The 12,061-nt window shown below is 38.2% G+C and overlaps 1 protein-coding gene across 3 annotated transcripts in view; it reads left to right on the top strand.

Moving 5' to 3' along the window:
- The window catches only part of ANK3 (ankyrin 3), a 679,472-nt gene that overhangs the window by 433,428 nt on the left and 233,983 nt on the right, over window positions 1-12,061 (top strand). The window lies entirely within an intron of this gene.

The raw sequence follows: 12,061 nt of genomic DNA on the forward strand, positions 1-12,061 counted from the left end.
ATTTTTAAAAGATCATCGATTATATTTGTCCTTAGACAGAAGGAAATAACGTTCGTAAGATAACTCTCCTTGGCAATACAGTATGCTTTCACTGCGTGCGTGTGTGTGTGTGTGTGTGTGTGTGTGTGTGTGTAAACTCATCCATATATTCAATAGTGAAGCTAAAGCAGCAAAAGGAAAGTTTAAAAAGCCCAGTAGTAAAGGGCAGACCTGAGTAGATCCCAGAGGAGGAGAAAATGGTCGTATTGTCTTTGGAGGGAATGTCAGAGTAGCTGCGTGCGCAGGAAAGTGCTGATAGCAGAATGACAAAAGCTGGTTTCATGAGCGATTCCTAGCAGCCAGGGTACACTCCCAGCTGATTGCCCTGCTATTTTCGGTATCCCCATATCATGACTAAATACACGCAGCTTGACTGGAAGCCACAGATACGGTAAGCCGTGAGGAATGCTGGGAGGTACTACATTGTTTGTGAAGGCCAAGGCATGGTCCATCCTCTCCTCCGCCCACCTCTCATTTCAACAGTTGAGAACATTCTGACCAGCTCCAGCCTCCTTACCAGGAGGGAGGGGAAACCTTTACATTTCCCAAGGTGAATATTTTTAGACGCTATGCTCTGTCCAGAGTGTTAACTAATTGAGTTATCAGGTTTCATACTTGGTCACAGAGGATGGCAGTGGAAGAGGGAGAGAGCTTCCCAGATCAAGTAAGCATCCACGGTTTCCAAATGAAATGCGTTTTCCTTACGGACGTGCTGTTTTGGCCTGAATGGTTGTGCCTTTTACAAAATGTTTGTTGGCAGATAGGAAGGAAGCCTGCCTCTCTGCACTATGGATTGCCTGAGTTCCCTGTGTGCAGGACAACGGGCTGTCCTTCCTTTCTGTTTTGCTGGGATCCAGATTCTAGGTGTGTTTTGCCTCTGTTGTAATTTGGAGTGTGCTCAGCTCAGGTCCTCTTAAGAGGATGCTTATTGAAATGCAAAAAGATGGGCCTAGTGGACCCAAGAATGTAAGAAGATTTAAATTGTCACACTTTTCTCAAGAGAAATCTGAGCTTTAAAACTCAGCCTTTTCTGGTGTATTAATTACAGGGGTGAGTATGGACTTTTAGGCGGGGGAAAAAACGTTATAGGGTTAACATATGTTTTTGAAACTCATGTAAATAGTAGATGAAGGATGTCATTTGGAGGTTGGAAATGTAATTTTATTTTTGTAATAGAATTGCACAGGAAATAAAATAAGCCATCTCGTTTAATTTCAAAGAATTAGCACAGTAAGCCATTTCCTCTTACGGGATACTGTATGGGAAAAGGGGGTTAATATTTGGTTTATGTTTATAAAATTTTGATGTATTTGATTCTGAGGGATTCATAAAATACTATTTAGATTACGACAGAATTCAGGCTTCAATGTGATCTCTTGTTGCTACCTGTGTCTTTTCAGTTAGTGCCAGTTTAACTATGAGGACCACATGTACTATGAATAGACGGGGCAAATATTTGCTATTAATACAATTATATTAAATCCTGAGCATAAAATGAGCATTTCATGTGAAATGGTCATAGTGACTAGAAGAATACATCATGAAAATGAGCACATATGTCCTAGATTCAACCTCAGGTAGACAGACATGTTCAGGTAGACAGACATGTTCAACCTCAGGTAGACAGACATGAGAAAAGAACTGTCATTTCTTAGTGCTGCGAAAAGCAGTTCGGAGAACTCTCTCACAACTTGGAACCTTGTTTTAAATGGATTCAGTTTTAACGTTGGTATTCTTAAAGATAGGTTAATCCTTCAGCAAAGAATATTCGTTTATGACCTTTATGGAATGTTGCTGTATTGCAGAGTGGACATTTATGAGATTTTAATCTGAGCGAGATTTTGCAAACATTTTGTGCCTCAGAGAAAGGCCTTTCTAGATTAAACATTGAGATTCAGAATAAAGATGTAAATGTTGTTCATGCGTATTCCTGGCATCAACTGTAACTTACTAGTAATATAAGCATATTGGCAGGTGAGTCCTATCTAAAAATCATGTTACGTTACTCTAAAGCTAATCAACTCACCAGTCAAAAATTATGAGCTCTCTTGAAAGCTGAATTTTAGATAGGCATTCTGTTCCATTAGTTGTAGAGCTGGAAACTTTACATATAATCATAATGACATTTGCTGATTACCTAGTGAGACTTGGCTTTGAGAAATACTAATTGCTAGGAAGTTTTGAGCCAAGTGCAAATATAACACATCTTAAAGCATGTACCTGAAAAACTTTGGCCTTTTATGAATTGATAAGTTAGTTTAAAAAAAAAAAAAAGATCTGAGATCTGAAAGGAAAAAATGAATAAAAGCAGACCATCTTGTTTCTGCCTCACGTCAGAATATATCAACTGAATGGTAAAAGCATTTGATCTCAGCCCATATGTGCAGCATTTTCTGTTTTGGTGGGCATGCTGTTGAAAAAAAAAAAAAAAACGTGTAATAAAATGACAGACTGAATTTGAAATTATCCTGCCCTAAGCAGTGACTCTGGAAGGGTACTGACCCAGTACAGATCACACACAAGTCCCGTCACAATAGAGTAGCATGTACTCTTGCTGGACTGGGCTTAGTTGGACAACGAATTCATCTCCCGGTTTCATCCTGACTTGAAGACTGAGCAGTTTATCTGCATGAGCTGAACTATGGATAAGATCCTTGCACAGAGGGTATGGTAGATAATTATATTTTCCCAAATGATCATAATACCTCTTGCTCGTTCTGCTTGGCTTGTAGTTTCTATAGCATTGTTTAGAGATTTTCTATAGCATTGCTTAGTCGTGTTTTGGGAGAAACTTCCAGTGATTTTACAACTTGTTATTGTGAAACATTTGCAGCACAAACCTTTTAAAAATGTAGGTATATGTGTACCTTTGTCAATTTTAGAAATTCTCATAGATTCCTAATAATCAAGTCTTTATGGAAGAACTAGTTTCTCCATAAATGATTGGTGAAAAATTAACTCTTAAACTTGAACTCTTAAATAATGCTATGCCAAAAGAAAAAAAAAAAAGGTGGACTCTAATATTGACCAAAGCTCAAATTTAATACAATTTTAGTGTACACTTTAGAGGCAGTTAATAGTAAGATCTTTCAATAGCTGTGAATTATTTCTAAATCCTATAAAAGTACTTTATAATACTAGAAGAAATTCTTGGTGTTATTTTCTGTCTTCCAACTAAGATGTGTTCTACTTTGCATATCTGGTTTTCAATTATCCATTAATAAATACATATTTATCTGTTAGGAGAATCCCTAACTTTATTGTTGATGATTTTTACTTTAAGAGGTTGGGGGCAAGTAGGAAATTTATGTAAACTTAAAAAAGGAATCACAAGACCTATCTTTTTACTGCTGAGATTATCTATATGTTTTTTGTATTGAAATGGAAACTTTTAGTAATGTAGTAAGTATGATATTAACTTATCAACTAAATTTGTTTTCTTCTATGTGGCGATACACAGATACTACCTCTTCTCAGTTGTAAATGTGGGCAGTAACCAAGTTTAAGCACTATTTACTTAAAGAAAAGAGTTTAAAATCTAAGTGTCATGTCTTTTTGAACAGGCATTCTCTTTATAATTTTAAGGCCTTTTTAGTCACAAAGCAAAATGTTTGCCAATTCTTTTATCCTAAAGCAAGCATTTCTTTGTTATATTTTTTTTATTATGGCCCCCAGAATATATTGCAAAAGCTAATAATAAAAATTAAACTATACCTTCTAATTAGACTGTTGATAAATATATTATTAAAATGAAAGATATATTATTATATTAATATATTATTATGAAGATGTGGATGTATGTAGATGTTCAAGATAAAAAAATACTTATTTCTAGAGAATAATACTGGGAAGTTAATGCGATTTTTCTTTGACCGAGTGGTAAGTGAGTGATGTGACCATTTAAAAAGTAGAAAAAGTCAATAATGTAAAATACTGCTTTGTAAAATCTGAGTCTGCTTCGGTTTTCTTTAATCTTGAGTTCTTGATTATATTATGTTCTAACTCAGTATCATTCTGATATATTATTGAATTTCCCAGTTTCTGTAATTCAATGATTATTCTGTTATATATTTTGAAAGCACTTGTATCCATAAGATAAATTATGCTTTAAATAACACTGTAACTTTTTAAACAGACTTGTCTTACTCATCTTTTGATCCCCAGAGTTTGGCACATATTAAGTGCTCAATAAATAACTTGTTAGAATTTTTTTAACAATGCTTCATCTCTGAAGAGTGTAGCTTCTCATCAAAAGAATATTGAATTAAATTGAAAGTAAACTTGGTATTAATTGTGTAGCTGAAAAGGACCCCCAAAATTTTCATTAGTTAGATTTAAAATAATGTTAGGCCTTCTAACCACCATTTAGTCGTATAATAAGAGGCAATTTTTTTAGATATTTCAGTATTTTAAACAGAAAAATGTACTAGTTAACTTTCCATCTTAGTGACCAAAATGAGACTTTTTTCCAATCCAAAAGATTCCCAGAATACAGAATTGGTATCTAGAGCTACGTTTACACAAGGACAAATTTCTATAAAGAATTTTCACACTGTCATTCTGATATGGTGCCACCACTTGCAATAGGATGTGTTGTTCTCACGTGTCATTTCTAAGAACATTGTTGACAATCTTGAGGACCATATTATCCACGGAGAAAGTGTAGTAGCATCAAAGTATATGGAGTGTGTGGATGATGACCGCTTGGAAAGATCCTATCTAGGAAGAGGGGTGAAGTAAGGTAGAGAAAAGGCAATAAATAAGCAGTGATTAGAGTGATCCTGATCTGCACTTTGTGTGTACTTTGTGTGAAAATAGCGTCACTGCATTTATTTAGACTTTGCCTTCCTGCTCAGCCAAAGCTCTTACCTATATTATCCTGATAGGAGGTGGTAGTCCTTGGTACCATGAAGTAAGTCTTTGACAGCCTTAGACCAGCCATTCTCAAAGCGTGGTCCAGGAAAAGTACCTATGAGGTCCCTCCTTTTCTAACTACATTATCTCTTTGAGGTCAGATTTCCTTTGTACACTTTAACCAAGACAACACATGGCCAAAGACTGAATGCTGAAGTAGATAGAAGTATCTATCTTCTATTGTCAGACATTAAAGAGATTTGCAAAACTGCCAAACACTACCAGTCTTCTCACCTTTTGGTTTGTTTTGCAAAGTCTAGGTACTTTTCATGAGATATATATTTTATGTTACCAGGTAAGAAAAGTGTCATTGTTATTTTAAAATAAAATTAATAAACATTTATTTAATTCTCAGTTTTATCTTCTAATATGGTCAGTAGTAAAAGTTATAACCTGAATCGAAAGCTCAAATATTTAAGAGTAGAAAGGGACCCGGAAACAAACAAGGTTCAGAAGCCCTACTCTAGGCAGAAGGCACTATGAACGTTCTCTGGCCTGGTTTGTATGCTTAGCTTAGTTGCTGAAGCATTGGTCAAATCAGGTCAATTTATGAGTTTAGTTCCTTTGTGACCAGTTATGTTCACTTGACTCTCCCGGTCACAGCCGTAGCCAAGGAAGCTAAAAACTTAACCTTAAAATTTTTTTAAATGATAATAATGGATAACAATAATTGAGGGCCACCTGTGTGCCAGGCCATTTCTAACTGCTTTGCATACATTATCTCCCTTAATCTTATCAACAGCCCTACAAGTTGGGCCATTCTCATTTTATAGATGAGGAAGCTGAGCTACAGTGTGTTTAAGTGTTTTGTCCAGTGTCACACAGTTTGTAAATTGTAGAGCCAGATTCTGAGCTGAGGCATTTTGGCTCTAGAGTCTGAATTCTGAAGTCATCAAAATATATTGACTTGCTAATAGGAAGGGATGAATTAGGTTAGATCTCACTCCAAACACTTAAAAAACACATACGACATGTGAACCCTGACTTAAGTACCTTTATCTTCTGCATGAAGGGCAGCTCCTTAAGCATGAGTCATCCTTCCCAGGACCCATGTAGTATGTCTTAGCTGTTAGATTATCATGTAACTGGGTGTTTGAAAGGCTCCTACCATGTTGTAACTACTTATAACTACACATTGCACTGGGTACTTAACCTTGAAATAAAGTCTATTCTTATATGTTTCACTTCATATAGTAAAAAATATCCTTCTGTATCTTTACCATGTGTTTTCATTGTACTTTTTAAAAGATCTTTGGCACATCCGGGCACTACTTGCTTTCTCTCTCTCTTCCCTTTTATTGCACTCAGTGTAAAGATGTTACATCTTTTCATTAAATATCTTGTCCCGGAAAAATGTAAATGTCATTTGAAGAATATTTAAGAATCCCAAATCAGTCAATCTATCTATCTACTTATCTATCTGTCTATCTTTGACTTCACTAGTGACTTAACCTTATTTTTAAATATATTTTATTCATTCCTATAAGAACTTATTTAGCTATATTTTCGTCAAGCGCTCCTAAGACCCCTTTGTGGATTATAGACGCAAGTAGAAATGAAAAATGGAACAGGAAAAGAGCAATAGCATTTTGGTATATTGGTTTTGAAAAGATCAGTATGAAACATCCTGCCTGCAAGGATCCAGAAAAAAGGCAGAGAGTTTCATACACCAGCAAGGCTCCAGCTGCACCAGCTGGCACGCACCATTTTCGGATGATAAATTCAAGAACCCTTCCTCTCACTAGCTAACGCCTCCTCTCCCTCTGGTATCGTGGGCCTCAGCCTTCCATTCCTCTGCGCTTTCAACCCCAGGCCTCTAATTATCTGACCAGGAAGCGAAGTCCCACATATTGTGATTTCCTGGCTGATGCCCTCCATGTAAAGTACATTTATGCACTCAAACAGTTATGTTTGCAACGTTAAGTCTATCCACACTAAAAGCCATCCTATGTATTTCCTGATCTCAAAAACAGAAAAACAAACAAACAAAAACTGTTGGGAAAATGTTCATCTCCTCAGTAAATACTTTCCCTTTTCTCCCAATACCTAGACCAGTTTTAGCTTATCACTGTTTTCAGTTGCTATATTTAAAATGTGAATAGTTCCCTGGATTAAATATTTTAGGACTCATGCCAATACCTCCTACATAATAAGGATCCTTGGGCATGAAGCCCTGACAGCCTCGTTCTGATTCATAACATACCAAATAAATGGAAAAATCCCAAACATTTGACGTATTTTATATAATCCCCCACGTGTGATGCCAGAAGTGACTGCTCTGTATTTCCTAAGTGATAAGCAGTGATACCTTAGTATTACAAGATGCATTTCTAAGGGAGTCTGCAACTTGTTGGCATCATTGTGGTTTAGCCAAGGTGTGCAACAACCTGGTATTTGTTTTGTAAATCAGGGTGCCCATAGACGCCCAGATTTTGACTGCATAATACTATACCACTGGGTCTTAGAGCAGCTTAGTTTGATGTCTAAAGAGACAAAGTTGGCTGTTGTTTTTAGTCCTCTTTGTCTGCGAGGCGTGGGGTCACACTGTTGAGATGCATTGTTGTACTGGACAGCATCCTCGGGATGGCTGTGTGGGGAGAGTTACAATGTGGATGGGAGGTCAGGGATGGGGAGGTTGGACCAGTTGACCTTGGAAATCCTATTCATCTTAGGAGTCTGGCAGGAAAATCTTCAGCCCAGTCTTTTTATTAGTTCAAAGCATAAAATTGTGGATGAATTCATTCTTCTTCTTGGACCATGAGGTAATGAGGAGAACATTAAACCCAGGAATTTCGAATTCTATTTTCAGCAATTTTCTAACTAGTTAAGCAAATCATGCCTGTCTTTGCTTTGGTTTCCTCTTTATACAGTAGAGATAATGTGGTGATCTCTGCCTACCTCAAAAAACAAGATGTGTGCAAAAAATAACAATAACAGCAGTGTACCTCTTTTTTGTTAATACAAAGCAAAGCTATTTCTTAAGACTAAGATTTAATCATCCACATATGAAATCTTTGCTTACCAGTGTACTAGTTCAGGGCTATGTGTCCTGAGATGTAGTAAATATTGTTGAGGTGAGTCAAGGGCCGTACATAAATGACACTCATGCTGTAACACAATTGTAAATGAAGGTGTGATGAGGTACATGTCAACTGACCTTCCCCCGGGTGGGGGAGCTTGCTCCTTGAAGACAGCCACTTCTCAAAGTGAACAATGAAATACAGATTATGCATCAAGTATTTTATAGGCAGCCTCACTCTGGGAGGGTGAGCAAAACTGAATTTCTTAAAAGGCAAGTTCACGTGGGGAGTAATTGAGACAGATGAACTAGATGAAGTATAGCAAGAAAAGAGAAAGGGATGACTGACAGTGAGAAGTTTTAAGACCCCAAGTGGCTCTGTGCTTTTTTGTTCAGCACTCGCTTTCCGCCTACCAAATGGAAAAAGGCATTCAGTCATACGTTTTGGAGAGCCTGCCATCCACAAAATGGACATGCTACAAACCATCAGGAACTGCTAACTATCTTATGCAGTCTTCCATTGCATTCTTGTTTTAAGTCAATGGGGAACATAATTTCCTGAAATAAAAATGATTAAAATTTCCAGAAGGACTAAATCTTCCTCGTAGTAATAATCCATCTTTGTGAATGAACATTAAAAAAAAAAACAAAAAACCTTTCCAGGGCTGTTCTATATGCTGAATTGCTGAGCACTGAGAGAGCTGCAGATAGACTTGTTTTTTTCCAAACAACGTTTTACCGTTTCTCTAGTGCTTTGTCCCAAGAGATAACCAGAAACATGTCCAAACACAGAGATATCAAACGAGCCTGGTAATGAATATACCTGCAAAACAGACTTTGCAGAAATGATTTCTCCATCTGTGGCTGTTTTCCAGGCTTACTTTTTATTTGGATCTTTACTATTTCAGAATAACCAAAGATAAATGTTTTACGAATCGTAAGGTAATATATTCCTGTTGTATATCTTCACTCTGATGCGAGTCAAGACTGACTCACCCTGTCCTGAAATGTCCTTGAATGAGATGAAGAGTTCATTTTGTTTGCATTTAAAACTTGAAAAATATTTTGGATAAAGAGCTACACCTCGTTCCACATCTTGTGTGAGGTGCTCTGGATACAATAGAACTTTCATTAACACTTTTCCATTTTCGCTCATTGGGGAAATAAACCCATTTATTTACCATGAGTTGTAAGAATGCTTTCATGTCATTTAGTGTCAGGGAGCTTTTAGGGGAGGTGGGGACTCACCTGTCATTTAGTCAACTCGTTCTACTCTATCAATTCCTAACATTATTTATGGTTTCTACCTACCACATAATAATGTTAGGATGTAATCTGTGTCTACAGCACACTAAGAGAATTTGCAGCTTCTATCGTGTGAGAACATTTTTTAAATGAAAGTTTTAAGTCCAAATGATTTGAAATTCTGCCGCAAGCTAGTACAAATCAGGACAAAAGATTATTATATTGACCTCATATTATTAAGACAGAGAAAACTCTCCTCCCGTGATGCATACGGTTTTGTATCCCTTGGGAGACAGGTGAAACTGGCTCTTTAAATCCTACTTTGTATGCTCAGAAAATTTCAGACAAACTCAAACAAATCCTGTTCTGCAGCTGAGTAGAATCAACCTTACGTTGAGAAATATTGAAAATACCCATTCGCCCCCACCGATAACTGACGTGCTTTTTTTTTTTTTGCTGTGAGAAACATCTGTACTCTCTGTATTTATTTTTATTACTAATCAGTCTCCAGGAGAATTTTTAGGACTCTGAATTCTGGGTGAGAAAAGATATCATAAGGTGCCTGGATTCTGGATCTTCTTTTTGATGTAAACCAGATCATAATAGACAGACTTGATGAGTGTAGTTTTATCGACATGGCAAGGTAAATCTCTAAAACAAAACACTGCTTTTATAGAAACAAAAGCCTGCCAGCACTGTATTTATTTTTTTAACGGATTCCTGTTCCCCTCTACGTAAAGATAAGGATGGGAATGTTATTTTGCCTTTCAGTTTCAGAGGGGCTACTGTGTGCAGGCGCCCTGGCAGGTTTGAAATGTACAACAGCAGGGGCCTCCCTGGCAGAGGTCCCAGTGAAAAGATGCTAACCATGCCTAACATGTGTTAGGGGACAGTGACCTCATTTTCAGGGATGAGGTTACTTCCAAGCAAAATCCTTACAAACAAAGGCAGCCTTGTAGCGATTGGAAGGAATCTGTGGAGGCAGCCCCTTGTACTTGGGATGCTTTTGATGCTGGTGCTTACAAATGTAGAGAGCCTCTAGGAGCATTTTCCTTCCTGGGTAAGCCCCCAGCCCCCTGTATTCCTCCTCCTCCCGCTTTATGGATGGAAAATGCTGGTTTATTTCCAAAAACTAGATAGCAATTAAAAAAGAATGAAATCTTTTGCTTTTGTTTTTGGTTGGGCAGCATGCGGGATCTTAGTTCCCTGACCAAGGATCAAACACATGCCCCCCGCCGTGGAGGCATGGAGCCCTAACCGCTGGACATCCAGAGAAGTCCCAAAAAAGACTGATATCTTAATAATCACAGGTCTTCCCTGGATAAAAGTTTTCAAGTTTTTTCACACACTTGCCATGTGAAACACACGCACAATTTCCCTTTTTTGTGATCGCTATACCCCACCCCCAAACACAGACCTAAAAGGGATCTATTTGCTGACATAAAGATCTAATATCCCTTTGGGGAAAAAAGAGAAAATCCAGTCTCCCACAGGTCTGAGGTTTTTATTGACAGGAGGCAGACTGTTGCATGAATGCCACGGCTGTTTTAAGTTGCGCATTTGGTCGCATTCTTTTGGAACTGGTCAGAGATTAGATGACCGTGTAAAATATCTATAAAAGCTCAGCACATACTATCTTACTCTGAAGTTGCTGGAAACTTTGAATGAATACTATCTGAATGGTCATGATCCAGGGTATAAGCAGTGATTCTGCATTAGCCTAGTGAGAAAAAAGAAAAATCCACCCCTTGTCACTGGCTCCCACCTCATGTGCTTGGGAGCTCCGTGGCCCCATGTCCGATCTCAAAGCCTTAAACGCTAAAGAATGTGAGTTTCAAGTCACTTGATTTGTTTCCATTGACAATGGTTTTATTCCAGATAAACACACCAGGTTTTGATTTTGAGAAGTTCTACAAAGCAGCTCCATGTATATTTCAAAACTGTAGTTGACATTGAAATCACTAATGAAGGAGCAGTGCCACAGAGGAATTGGGGAATCTTGATAAGTAGGTCCCCATACTATGTTGTCTGCTTCCTGACTGAGAATAATTTGCAAATCTGTATTACTTTATTCATCAAACATTACTGCTGAGGCTATCAAGATAAAGCTTCATATCTTTCATTTCTGCCTGTAAAAATTTGCTTTGCAGGGGCGGGGTGGGGGGGGGCGACTTCCCTGGTGGCGCAGTGGTTGGAAATCCGCCTGCCAATGCAGGGGACACGGGTTTGATCCCTGGTCTGGGAAGATTCCTCACGCCTCAGAGCAACTAAGCCCGTGTGCCACAACTACTAAGCCTGCGCTCTAGAGGCAATAACCACAACTACTGAGCCTCAGTGCCACAACTACTGAAGCCCGCACAGTAGAGCCCGTGCTCCACAGCACAGCAATGAGAAGCCCCCCACTTGCCACAACTAGAGAAAGCCCATGAGCTGCAGCAAAGACCCAGTGCAGCCAAAAATGAATGAATGAATAAATAAATAAATAAATAATCTTTTTTTTTTTTAAAAAAGGGGGGCAGGGGCTTCCTAGGTGGCGCAGTGGTTAAGAATCCGCCTGCCAATGCAATAAAAAAGGGGGGCAGAGAAGAGTAAGAAAAAGGGAAGGAGAGGCAAATACGAAAGCCAAAATTTACAGATTTAACACTGAGAATTTAATCTTCTCTGACATGAAATTAAAAGTTGGTCTGTAGACCTTCACAGCGCCCCTCACAGCACTGCCTTCTTTTCCGTCCCACCTGCTATCCGCCCCCACCAAATGTCCGTATCAATAGAGCATGTGTTCGCAACAACCTAATTCCACGCTGCTCCCCTCTGTTTGCCTATTAGAATCACTTGAGTTGTGTT

The sequence above is a fragment of the Hippopotamus amphibius genome, chromosome 5, assembly GCF_030028045.1.
Source record: "Hippopotamus amphibius kiboko isolate mHipAmp2 chromosome 5, mHipAmp2.hap2, whole genome shotgun sequence".
In the NCBI taxonomy this organism is placed as follows: domain Eukaryota; kingdom Metazoa; phylum Chordata; class Mammalia; order Artiodactyla; family Hippopotamidae; genus Hippopotamus; species Hippopotamus amphibius.